The sequence below is a fragment of the Cryptomeria japonica genome, unplaced genomic scaffold (genome assembly GCF_030272615.1).
Source record: "Cryptomeria japonica unplaced genomic scaffold, Sugi_1.0 HiC_scaffold_20, whole genome shotgun sequence".
Taxonomy (NCBI): domain Eukaryota; kingdom Viridiplantae; phylum Streptophyta; class Pinopsida; order Cupressales; family Cupressaceae; genus Cryptomeria; species Cryptomeria japonica.
In genome coordinates, this window is record NW_026728842.1 from 1091916 (window position 1) to 1102500 (window position 10585).

At 63.3% G+C, this 10585-nt stretch overlaps 1 non-coding gene across 1 annotated transcript; it reads left to right on the top strand.

Moving 5' to 3' along the window:
- Nucleotides 1-514: 514 nt before the first annotated feature.
- On the top strand, nt 515-633 carry LOC131861090 (5S ribosomal RNA). Its single transcript, XR_009360171.1, has one exon. It is a non-coding gene; the product is annotated as a 5S ribosomal RNA (ribosomal RNA).
- The last annotated feature ends 9952 nt before the right edge of the window (nt 634-10585 follow it).

The following is a 10585-nucleotide window of genomic DNA, read 5'->3' on the forward strand; positions in this document are numbered from 1 at the left end:
GTCTCGGAACACATTTTTGTTCTCGTGGACCCATCATGGGTCTTGGAACGCATTTGTGGTCCTTGGGTCCCATTTTGCATCCCGAAACTTGTGTTTTGGTGCTTGATCCCTATTTTGGGTGCCCACCTTGCACCAAGTGCGCACCCGGGGCAAACCGAGCGCCTTGGTGCACCGGGGCAAGATCGAGCGTGCACCCGAGGCGCCCCGAACATGCACCAAGGTGCACTCGGCCCACATGTGAGCGCAGGTCGTTGCGCCCGAGGTGGTGTGTGGGCACCGCGTTGCAGACGGGACACTGCACGCACACGACGCCCCGTCCAGGTGCACGCACGTAGGCCGGGCCGGGTGCACACCCGATGCCCTAGCAAGGTGCGTGCACCCGGGCAGGGCTCACACTTGGCGAACGGGGCGCACTTCGCGAGGGAGGGTGTGCACCTCGACGGGGGTGGGTGGCCGGGGTGGATTCGCACGTGGGTCGCGGTTTGCTAAGTACACACTGCGACAAGCTCATAACGGGTGCGATCATACCAGCGTTAGTGCACCGGATCCCATCAGAACTCCGCAGTTAAGCGCGCTTGGGCCGGAGTAGTACTGGGATGGGTGACCTCCCGGGAAGTCCCGGTGTTGCACCCTTTTTTAGTTTTTCGCCGGGCGTCGCAATGCTATTTGAATTAACCTTTTGCCCGTTTGCGTTCTCGTCGGGGCCGGGCCGGGCCGGGGTGCGTTGCCCGCACTACCGCGCGCGCCGGGGCGACACCGAGCGCGCACCCGAGGCGCCCCGAGCACACAGGCCACGGTGCAACCCGGGCGTTGTGCGCGCACCCCGGTGCGCCCGAGGTGCTGCGCGCGCACCCAGGTGAAATCGGTGTGCACCTCGGCCAGTGCGCGCTCGGTCGAGTCGCGCACGTTGGCCAAGGTGCACGGTGATGTTTCTTACTCTAAGGTTCCGCACCAGACGCCCGGGACAGGTGAGCGAAGCTGGGCGGGGCCGGGTGCGCGCCCGGGGCAGGTGCACGCAGCTGGAGAGAGCTTTGGAGCGCACCAGAGGTGCGCACCTTGGAGCACACTTCGGAGCGCACCAATGATGCGCTCCATTCAAAAGTTTCCTGAAAAGGCAAAAAAAGTTGAGATTATAGAATTTCCCACTTGAGAGATTGTAAAAAAAAAAAATTTAAAATGAAGGAAACGCGGGTGCCAAGGTGTGCGCGCCCGGGTGCGCAGCCCAGCCAAGGTGTGCGCACCAAGGCGCCCACCCTGGCGAAGGTGCACGCAAGGTGCGCACCCGAGGCAAACCGGACAATTAACCCAACTTTCGACTTCGCGCGCACCTGCGCACCTTGGAGCGCACTTCGGAGCGCTCCTTGGTGCGCACCAATCTTGGGCACCTCGGAGTGCACCATGGCGCCCACCAAGGTGCGCACCCGGGGCAAACCGAGCTTCGACTTCGTGCGCACCTTGGAGGCGCCCACCAAGGTGCGCAGCCCAGCCAAGGCGTGCGCATCAAGGTGCGCACCCGGGGCAAACCGAGCTCCGACTTCGTACGCACCATGGAGCGCACAAAAGGTGCGCAACCCAGCCAAGGTGTGCGCACCCCGGGCAAACCGAGCTCCGAATCGTGCGCACCAGAGGTGCACGCCATCGTGCGCACCTTGGAGCACACTTCGGAGCCCTCCTTGGTGCGCACCGATGTTGCGCACCTCGGAGCGCACCCGGGGAAAACAATGCAATTAACCCGACTTTTGACTTCGTGCGCACCTCGAAGCGCTCTCGGGTTCGCACCTCGGAGCAGACCGAGGTGCGCACCTTTGATGCGCTGCCTTCACCAATTTCCAGAAAAGGCAAGAAAACATTGAGAAGGTGTGCGCACCGAGGTGCCCACCCTGGCGAAGGTGCATGCGAGGTGCGCACCCGGGGCAAACCGGGCTCCGACTTCGTGCACGCCATGCTGCGCACCTTGGAGGGCCATGGTGCGCACCTTGGAGCAAACTTCGGAGCGCTCAATGGTGCCCAACCCAGCCAAGGTGCCCACCGCGGCGAAGGTGCACGCGAGGTGCGCACCCGGGGCAAACCGGGCTCCGACTTCGTGCACGCCGCACCTTGGAGCACACTTCGGAGCGCTCCTTGGTGCGCACCAGGGCGCGCAAACCAGCCGAGGTGCCCACCCCGGCGAAGGTGCACGCGAGGTGCGCACCCGGGGCAAACCGGGCTCCGACTTCGTGCACGCCATGGTGCGCACCCGGGGCAAACCGGACTCCGACTTCGTGCAGGCCGCACCTTGGAGCACACTTCGGAGCGCTCCTTGGTGCGCACCATGGTGCCCACCAGGGCGCGCAACCCAGCCAAGGTCTGCACACCAAGGTGCCCACCCCGGCGAAGGTGCACGCGAGGTGCGCACCCGGGGCAAACCGGGCTCCGACTTCGTGCACGCCATGGTGCCCACCGCGGCGAAGGTGCACGCGAGGTGCGCACCCGGGGCAAACCGGGCTCCGACTTCGTGCACGGCGCACCTTGGAGCACACTTCGGAGCGCTCCTTGGTGCGCACCATGGTGCCCACCAGGGCGCGCAACCCAGCCAAGGTGTGCGCACCAAGGTGCACGCGAGGTGCGCACCCGGGGCAAACCGGGGTCCGACTTCGTGCACGCCGCACCTTGGAGCACACATCGGGGCGCTCCCGGGTTCGCACCGTGGTGGGCACCTCGGAGCACACCAAGGTGGGCAGCGAGGTGCGCACCTTTGATGCGATGCCTTCACCAATTTCCAGAAAAGGCAAGAAAACATTGAGAAGGTGTGCGCACCGAGGTGCCCACCCTGGCGAAGGTGCATGCGAGGTGCGCACCCGGGGCAAACCGGGCTCCGACTTCGTGCACGCCATGCTGCGCACCTTGGAGGGCCATGGTGCGCACCTTGGAGCAAACTTCGGAGCGCTCAATGGTGCCCAACCCAGCCAAGGTGCCCACCGCGGCGAAGGTGCACGCGAGGTGCGCACCCGGGGCAAACCGGGCTCCGACTTCGTGCACGCCGCACCTTGGAGCACACTTCGGAGCGCTCCTTGGTGCGCACCAGGGCGCGCAAACCAGCCGAGGTGCCCACCCCGGCGAAGGTGCACGCGAGGTGCGCACCCGGGGCAAACCGGGCTCCGACTTCGTGCACGCCATGGTGCGCACCCGGGGCAAACCGGACTCCGACTTCGTGCAGGCCGCACCTTGGAGCACACTTCGGAGCGCTCCTTGGTGCGCACCATGGTGCCCACCAGGGCGCGCAACCCAGCCAAGGTCTGCACACCAAGGTGCCCACCCCGGCGAAGGTGCACGCGAGGTGCGCACCCGGGGCAAACCGGGCTCCGACTTCGTGCACGCCATGGTGCCCACCGCGGCGAAGGTGCACGCGAGGTGCGCACCCGGGGCAAACCGGGCTCCGACTTCGTGCACGGCGCACCTTGGAGCACACTTCGGAGCGCTCCTTGGTGCGCACCATGGTGCCCACCAGGGCGCGCAACCCAGCCAAGGTGTGCGCACCAAGGTGCACGCGAGGTGCGCACCCGGGGCAAACCGGGGTCCGACTTCGTGCACGCCGCACCTTGGAGCACACATCGGGGCGCTCCCGGGTTCGCACCGTGGTGGGCACCTCGGAGCACACCAAGGTGGGCAGCGAGGTGCGCACCTTTGATGCGATGCCTTCACTAATTTCCATAAAAGGCAAAAAAAAACGAGATTTTAAAATTTCCGTTTTGAAAGATAGTGAAAAAAAGGGAATGCTGGTGCCATCTTGAGCCCGCCCTGGTGCGCAGCCCAGCCAAGGTGTGCGCACCAAGGTGCCCACCCTGGCGAAGGTGCGCGCCCGGGCAATTAACCCAACTTCCAACCTCGCGCGCGCCAGGGTGGGAGCGCACCCAACAACCGGGCCTGGGAAGAGCCAATGCGAGAAACCCCACCAAACGCTCTGACAAAAAAAGAGGGGGCGCTCCAGTAACCCCGCTTCGGAGCGCACCCTGGGCAAACCCAGCCAAGGTGCCCACCCCGGCCAAGGTGCAGGCGAGGTGCGCACCCGGGGCAAACCGGGCTCCGACAACGTGCACGCCGCACCTTGGAGCACACTTCGTAGCGCTCCCGGGTGCGCACCTTTGATGCGCTGCATTCACTAATTTCCAGAAAAGGCAAAAAAAAAAGGAGATTTTGAAATTTCCGTTTTGAAAGATAGTGAAAAAAACGGAACGCGGGTGCCATCTTGAGCCCGCCCTGGTGCGCAGCCCAGGCAAGGTGCCCACCCTGGCAAAGGTGCGCACCCGGGCAATTAACCCTACTTCCGACTTCGTGCGCGCCAGGGTGGCAACCGGGCCTGGGAAGAGCCAATGCGAGAAACCCCACCAAACGCTCCGACAAAAAAAGAGGCGGCGCTCCAATAACCCCGCTTCGGAGCGCAGCCGGGGCAAACCCAGCCAAGGTGCCCACCCCGACGAAGGTGCACGCGAGGAGCGCACCCGGGGCAAACCGGGCTCCGACAACGTGCACGCAGCACCTTGGAGCACACTTCGAAGCACTCCCGGGTGCCCACCGGCGTTGCGCACCGTGGTGGGCAGCGAGGTGCGCACCTTTGATGCGCTGCCTTCACTAATTTCCAGAAAAAGGCAAAAAAAAATGAGATTTTAAAATTTCCGTTTTGAAAGATAGTGAAAAAAAAGGAACGCGGGTGCCATCTTGAGCCCGCCCTGGTGCGCAGCCCAGGCAAGGCATGCGCACCAAGGTGCCCACCCGAGGTGCACACCCGGGGCAAACCGGGCTCCGACTTCGTGCAGGCCGCACCTTGGAGCACACTTCGGAGCGCTCCTTGGTGCGCACCATGGTGCCCACCAGGGCGCGCAACCCAGCCAAGGTCTGCACACCAAGGTGCCCACCCCGGCGAAGGTGCACGCGAGGTGCGCACCCGGGGCAAACCGGGCTCCGACTTCGTGCACGCCATGGTGCCCACCGCGGCGAAGGTGCACGCGAGGTGCGCACCCGGGGCAAACCGGGCTCCGACTTCGTGCACGGCGCACCTTGGAGCACACTTCGGAGCGCTCCTTGGTGCGCACCATGGTGCCCACCAGGGCGCGCAACCCAGCCAAGGTGTGCGCACCAAGGTGCACGCGAGGTGCGCACCCGGGGCAAACCGGGGTCCGACTTCGTGCACGCCGCACCTTGGAGCACACATCGGGGCGCTCCCGGGTTCGCACCGTGGTGGGCACCTCGGAGCACACCAAGGTGGGCAGCGAGGTGCGCACCTTTGATGCGATGCCTTCACTAATTTCCATAAAAGGCAAAAAAAAACGAGATTTTAAAATTTCCGTTTTGAAAGATAGTGAAAAAAAGGGAATGCTGGTGCCATCTTGAGCCCGCCCTGGTGCGCAGCCCAGCCAAGGTGTGCGCACCAAGGTGCCCACCCTGGCGAAGGTGCGCGCCCGGGCAATTAACCCAACTTCCAACCTCGCGCGCGCCAGGGTGGGAGCGCACCCAACAACCGGGCCTGGGAAGAGCCAATGCGAGAAACCCCACCAAACGCTCTGACAAAAAAAGAGGGGGCGCTCCAGTAACCCCGCTTCGGAGCGCACCCTGGGCAAACCCAGCCAAGGTGCCCACCCCGGCCAAGGTGCAGGCGAGGTGCGCACCCGGGGCAAACCGGGCTCCGACAACGTGCACGCCGCACCTTGGAGCACACTTCGTAGCGCTCCGGGGTGCGCACCTTTGATGCGCTGCCTTCACTAATTTCCAGAAAAGGCAAAAAAAAAAGGAGATTTTGAAATTTCCGTTTTGAAAGATAGTGAAAAAAATGGAACGCGGGTGCCATCTTGAGCCCGCCCTGGTGCGCAGCCCAGGCAAGGTGCCCACCCTGGCAAAGGTGCGCACCCGGGCAATTAACCCTACTTCCGACTTCGTGCGCGCCAGGGTGGCAAACCGGGCTCCGACTTCGTGCAGGCCGCACCTTGGAGCACACTTCGGAGCGCTCCTTGGTGCGCACCATGGTGCCCACCAGGGCGCGCAACCCAGCCAAGGTCTGCACACCAAGGTGCCCACCCCGGCGAAGGTGCACGCGAGGTGCGCACCCGGGGCAAACCGGGCTCCGACTTCGTGCACGCCATGGTGCCCACCGCGGCGAAGGTGCACGCGAGGTGCGCACCCGGGGCAAACCGGGCTCCGACTTCGTGCACGGCGCACCTTGGAGCACACTTCGGAGCGCTCCTTGGTGCGCACCATGGTGCCCACCAGGGCGCGCAACCCAGCCAAGGTGTGCGCACCAAGGTGCACGCGAGGTGCGCACCCGGGGCAAACCGGGGTCCGACTTCGTGCACGCCGCACCTTGGAGCACACATCGGGGCGCTCCCGGGTTCGCACCGTGGTGGGCACCTCGGAGCACACCAAGGTGGGCAGCGAGGTGCGCACCTTTGATGCGATGCCTTCACTAATTTCCATAAAAGGCAAAAAAAAACGAGATTTTAAAATTTCCGTTTTGAAAGATAGTGAAAAAAAGGGAATGCTGGTGCCATCTTGAGCCCGCCCTGGTGCGCAGCCCAGCCAAGGTGTGCGCACCAAGGTGCCCACCCTGGCGAAGGTGCGCGCCCGGGCAATTAACCCAACTTCCAACCTCGCGCGCGCCAGGGTGGGAGCGCACCCAACAACCGGGCCTGGGAAGAGCCAATGCGAGAAACCCCACCAAACGCTCTGACAAAAAAAGAGGGGGCGCTCCAGTAACCCCGCTCCGGAGCGCACCCTGGGCAAACCCAGCCAAGGTGCCCACCCCGGCCAAGGTGCAGGCGAGGTGCGCACCCGGGGCAAACCGGGCTCCGACAACGTGCACGCCGCACCTTGGAGCACACTTCGTAGCGCTCCCGGGTGCGCACCTTTGATGCGCTGCCTTCACTAATTTCCAGAAAAGGCAAAAAAAAAAAAAGGAGATTTTGAAATTTCCGTTTTGAAAGATAGTGAAAAAAACGGAACGCGGGTGCCATCTTGAGCCCGCCCTGGTGCGCAGCCCAGGCAAGGTGCCCACCCTGGCAAAGGTGCGCACCCGGGCAATTAACCCTACTTCCGACTTCGTGCGCGCCAGGGTGGCAACCGGGCCTGGGAAGAGCCAATGCGAGAAACCCCACCAAACGCTCCGACAAAAAAAGAGGCGGCGCTCCAATAACCCCGCTTCGGAGCGCAGCCGGGGCAAACCCAGCCAAGGTGCCCACCCCGACGAAGGTGCACGCGAGGTGCGCACCCGGGGCAAACCGGGCTCCGACAACGTGCACGCAGCACCTTGGAGCACACTTCGAAGCACTCCCGGGTGCCCACCGGCGTTGCGCACCGTGGTGGGCAGCGAGGTGCGCACCTTTGATGCGCTGCCTTCACTAATTTCCAGAAAAAGGCAAAAAAAAATGAGATTTTAAAATTTCCGTTTTGAAAGATAGTGAAAAAAAAGGAACGCGGGTGCCATCTTGAGCCCGCCCTGGTGCGCAGCCCAGGCAAGGCATGCGCACCAAGGTGCCCACCCGAGGTGCACACCCGGGGCAAACCGGGCTCCGACTTCGTGCAGGCCGCACCTTGGAGCACACTTCGGAGCGCTCCTTGGTGCGCACCATGGTGCCCACCAGGGCGCGCAACCCAGCCAAGGTCTGCACACCAAGGTGCCCACCCCGGCGAAGGTGCACGCGAGGTGCGCACCCGGGGCAAACCGGGCTCCGACTTCGTGCACGCCATGGTGCCCACCGCGGCGAAGGTGCACGCGAGGTGCGCACCCGGGGCAAACCGGGCTCCGACTTCATGCACGGCGCACCTTGGAGCACACTTCGGAGCGCTCCTTGGTGCGCACCATGGTGCCCACCAGGGCGCGCAACCCAGCCAAGGTGTGCGCACCAAGGTGCACGCGAGGTGCGCACCCGGGGCAAACCGGGGTCCCACTTCGTGCACGCCGCACCTTGGAGCACACATCGGGGCGCTCCCGGGTTCGCACCGTGGTGGGCACCTCGGAGCACACCAAGGTGGGCAGCGAGGTGCGCACCTTTGATGCGATGCCTTCACTAATTTCCATAAAAGGCAAAAAAAAACGAGATTTTAAAATTTCCGTTTTGAAAGATAGTGAAAAAAAGGGAATGCTGGTGCCATCTTGAGCCCGCCCTGGTGCGCAGCCCAGCCAAGGTGTGCGCACCAAGGTGCCCACCCTGGCGAAGGTGCGCGCCCGGGCAATTAACCCAACTTCCAACCTCGCGCGCGCCAGGGTGGGAGCGCACCCAACAACCGGGCCTGGGAAGAGCCAATGCGAGAAACCCCACCAAACGCTCTGACAAAAAAAGAGGGGGCGCTCCAGTAACCCCGCTTCGGAGCGCACCCTGGGCAAACCCAGCCAAGGTGCCCACCCCGGCCAAGGTGCAGGCGAGGTGCGCACCCGAGGCAAACCGGGCTCCGACAACGTGCACGCCGCACCTTGGAGCACACTTCGTAGCGCTCCCGGGTGCGCACCTTTGATGCGCTGCCTTCACTAATTTCCAGAAAAGGCAAAAAAAAAAGGAGATTTTGAAATTTCCGTTTTGAAAGATAGTGAAAAAAACGGAACGCGGGTGCCATCTTGAGCCCGCCCTGGTGCGCAGCCCAGGCAAGGTGCCCACCCTGGCAAAGGTGCGCACCCGGGCAATTAACCCTACTTCCGACTTCGTGCGCGCCAGGGTGGCAACCGGGCCTGGGAAGAGCCAATGCGAGAAACCCCACCAAACGCTCCGACAAAAAAAGAGGCGGCGCTCCAATAACCCCGCTTCGGAGCGCAGCCGGGGCAAACCCAGCCAAGGTGCCCACCCCGACGAAGGTGCACGCGAGGTGCGCACCCGGGGCAAACCGGGCTCCGACAACGTGCACGCAGCACCTTGGAGCACACTTCGAAGCACTCCCGGGTGCCCACCGGCGTTGCGCATCGTGGTGGGCAGCGAGGTGCGCACCTTTGATGCGCTGCCTTCACTAATTTCCAGAAAAAGGCAAAAAAAAATGAGATTTTAAAATTTCCGTTTTGAAAGATAGTGAAAAAAAAGGAACGCGGGTGCCATCTTGAGCCCGCCCTGGTGCGCAGCCCAGGCAAGGCATGCGCACCAAGGTGCCCACCCGAGGTGCACACCCGGGGCAAACCGGGCTCCGACTTCGTGCAGGCCGCACCTTGGAGCACACTTCGGAGCGCTCCTTGGTGCGCACCATGGTGCCCACCAGGGCGCGCAACCCAGCCAAGGTCTGCACACCAAGGTGCCCACCCCGGCGAAGGTGCATGCGAGGTGCGCACCCGGGGCAAACCGGGCTCCGACTTCGTGCACGCCATGGTGCCCACCGCGGCGAAGGTGCACGCGAGGTGCGCACCCGGGGCAAACCGGGCTCCGACTTCGTGCACGGCGCACCTTGGAGCACACTTCGGAGCGCTCCTTGGTGCGCACCATGGTGCCCACCAGGGCGCGCAACCCAGCCAAGGTGTGCGCACCAAGGTGCACGCGAGGTGCGCACCCGGGGCAAACCGGGGTCCGACTTCGTGCACGCCGCACCTTGGAGCACACATCGGGGCGCTCCCGGGTTCGCACCGTGGTGGGCACCTCGGAGCACACCAAGGTGGGCAGCGAGGTGCGCACCTTTGATGCGATGCCTTCACTAATTTCCATAAAAGGCAAAAAAAAACGAGATTTTAAAATTTCCGTTTTGAAAGATAGTGAAAAAAAGGGAATGCTGGTGCCATCTTGAGCCCGCCCTGGTGCGCAGCCCAGCCAAGGTGTGCGCACCAAGGTGCCCACCCTGGCGAAGGTGCGCGCCCGGGCAATTAACCCAACTTCCAACCTCGCGCGCGCCAGGGTGGGAGCGCACCCAACAACCGGGCCTGGGAAGAGCCAATGCGAGAAACCCAACCAAACGCTCTGACAAAAAAAGAGGGGGCGCTCCAGTAACCCCGCTTCGGAGCGCACCCTGGGCAAACCTAGCCAAGGTGCCCACCCCGGCCAAGGTGCAGGCGAGGTGCGCACCCGGGGCAAACCGGGCTCCGACAACGTGCACGCCGCACCTTGGAGCACACTTCGTAGCGCTCCCGGGTGCGCACCTTTGATGCGCTGCCTTCACTAATTTCCAGAAAAGGCAAAAAAAAAAGGAGATTTTGAAATTTCCGTTTTGAAAGATAGTGAAAAAAACGGAACGCGGGTGCCATCTTGAGCCCGCCCTGGTGCGCAGCCCAGGCAAGGTGCCCACCCTGGCAAAGGTGCGCACCCGGGCAATTAACCCTACTTCCGACTTCGTGCGCGCCAGGGTGGCAACCGGGCCTGGGAAGAGCCAGTGCGAGAAACCCCACCAAACGCTCCGACAAAAAAAGAGGCGGCGCTCCAATAACCCCGCTTCGGAGCGCAGCCGGGGCAAACCCAGCCAAGGTGCCCACCCCGACGAAGGTGCACGCGAGGTGCGCACCCGGGGCAAACCGGGCTCCGACAACGTGCACGCAGCACCTTGGAGCACACTTCGAAGCACTCCCGGGTGCCCACCGGCGTTGCGCACCGTGGTGGGCAGCGAGGTGCGCACCTTTGATGCGCTGCCTTCACTAATTTCCAGAAAAAGGCAAAAAAAA